This window comes from Vulpes vulpes, chromosome 13, assembly GCF_048418805.1.
Source record: "Vulpes vulpes isolate BD-2025 chromosome 13, VulVul3, whole genome shotgun sequence".
NCBI lineage: Eukaryota > Metazoa > Chordata > Mammalia > Carnivora > Canidae > Vulpes > Vulpes vulpes.
The window spans coordinates 89,054,188-89,056,674 of NC_132792.1; the positions used below are offsets into that span (position 1 = coordinate 89,054,188).

Sequence of the window (2,487 nt, forward strand, 5' to 3'; positions counted from 1 at the left end):
ATGTATTATTCTTTGGGCTGGTCAAGCTCTCTGAGCTCTGAAGGCTGCTGAGAATTTTAGTGAGAACATCAGAAGTAAAAAGTGCAGAGCTGCCACCTGTCTTGGTTGAGTCCCCTATCCAGGAAGTGGGAGTTGAAGCAACCGTGTTCAAACGTTTTAAATTATTTGGCTACAATTAAATACCTAATCATAAAATATCGTTTTGCCTACTTTCCAGTGTTTTGAGGATAGTGTCACTACAATGACATAAATCACCACCAAAGGGATGAGGAAATGAAATCTGTGCTTGGAGGAGTGTGCGATTCTGGTTTCCAGCTTCTGCTCAAAGCCTTACAGTGCCCTCACTGAAGATCATTTCTCCTTTTTCCCAGCATAGAGCAGAATCTGCTGCTAACACAAATAAAAATCTGCTGGAACCCAAAAAACAGATTGGGTTTTAATAATCCTGTATCATAAATGAGCTTATCACTGTGTGAACATTGCTCTGAGCACTTTGGTACACCATTTATATATCTCCTAAATTAGCATAGTGCTTGCCTTCTGGGGGCTAAAATGCTTCATGTGTATAACCTGGATTTCTATTATAAAACAGAGGGAACACAGTTGTCCCAGAATAGGAAAGGGACAAAGCTCTTAACTCCTTCTTTCTGTTTTGGTTAATATTGTGTAGCTGCCAGAGAGGCAGTGCAGTACAGTGGAGAGAGCAGTGGCTTTGATTCTAAAGGTCCAGCTAGCTGACTCTTTTAACACAGCCTGTGCAGATGTGTACATGTGCAGGTGGACTGAGATGGAACATAGATAAGCCGCTATGAATGATAGTTTCACCTTCTGTAACACAAGGGCAAGAATACCTTTTTGTGTAGAGATGTGAGAGGAAACAAATGAAATAGTTGCCATTTTTTCCCTGGACTCAGTACCCTTCCAGGGCCCCTGCTCTACAACACTCGTTTGAGGCCAGTCTATTAGCCTGATTTCTCAATGCCCACACCCCAAGGAGACACACTGGAGAGGACTCGAGAGCCCACATTTTGGTACTTCTGTTGGCTCATACATTCATACTCCCCAACCAAGGCTCAGTTCCCTGGACTGCCTGGCAATTCTTCTGTTTCCTAATCAGTTCTTTTCTTTCTCTGTTGATGCTATTTTTTTAATCGAATTTTTCTTCAAACCCACTAGGCTAGGATTTAATCTCTATTCTCAGCAAATGACTTTGACTCTTAGTGTACTGAGAGAAGGACAAAATAGGCAGAGAACAGTATAATGGGAATTCTCACAACGTCCTATAGCTCTGAGCTTAACTTTATCAGCATTCCTGTTTTCCCCCTTCTTTGTTCTCACTGTGATGCACTTGCTTTGGCAGCACATGTACTAAAAACTGGGATGCTACAGAGAAGATTAGTATGGCCTCCGTGCAAGGATGACATGCAAAATTGTTTTCACTGTGGCACAATGAGGCCCCCCTTCGAGGTTTATCTCCCCCCCTTTTTTTTCTGCTGGATCTCATCCAGTTTTGCCTTCTTAGAATCTAGTCTATTAACCATCCACTTTCTTCATGCTATATTATTATTTCCCTCTTTAAAGGAATCTTTGGCATGACACCTAATTACATTCAATATTTCCGTCTTAACAAAAGAAACCCTTCCTGGATGTGGGACCTAGGTTGACATAGTTAGCAGCCTCGGTTCTTCCTTGCCCTTTACCACCAAGCTTCTCAGAAGAACCCTGCTTCCTCCTTTACTTTTATTCATTCTTCAAACCACTGTAATCCATCTGCCACTCTCCATCTTCATGGAATCTAGTTTTGTCGAGAACATAAGTGATTATTCTGCTTTCATGCCAAATGGTCACTTCAGGTATTTATGTTGTTCCACTTCTCTGAAATATTTGTATTCATAAGCACTCTTTCTATTTAAAATATTCTCTCTCTCTCTTTTTTTTTTATCTTTTGAGATTTCATACTCTCTTTGGTTTTCCTTCCACCTCTTTGCCTACCCAGTTTCAGCATCCTTCGCTAGTTCCTTTTCTTATCATGTGGTATTCCCCAGGTTTCTATCCTGGGATTTTGTCCCTTCTAAATTCTCTGTTGTCCTCCTTAGGTATTGCAACAACTTCTAAGGTTTCAGTTAGGGATAGTGAAGCCCAGCTTTACTCTGAATCCTAAGCTTCCACAGACCTCTGCCCAATAGATAACTTCCCTTAAATGTCTCCTCAGCCTTAAGAGCTTGATGGGTTTCCACATAAAGCTCTCAGCCTCCCAAATGGTTTTCCCCTCTATTTATTCTATCCCAGGGAAGGGGTCCACTTCTCACTCAGTTGCTGAACCCCAAAACTGGGTATTATCTTAGGATCTTCCTTTCCCCCCAGATAAGTACCATCAAGATATCCAAAGCCAACATCACAGCTCTAGAGCTTTCATCTCTCACCAACTCTGCCCATCATCTTGCTGAGATTGCTACCATACCTGCCTCTGACTTGCTCTTCCTGCCT

The 2,487-nt window shown here is 41.9% G+C and overlaps 1 pseudogene; it reads left to right on the plus strand.

The window, feature by feature from the left end:
• The first annotated feature begins 1,348 nt into the window (after positions 1-1,348).
• On the plus strand, positions 1,349-1,437 carry LOC112925335 (U6 spliceosomal RNA; annotated as a pseudogene).
• Positions 1,438-2,487: the final 1,050 nt, after the last annotated feature.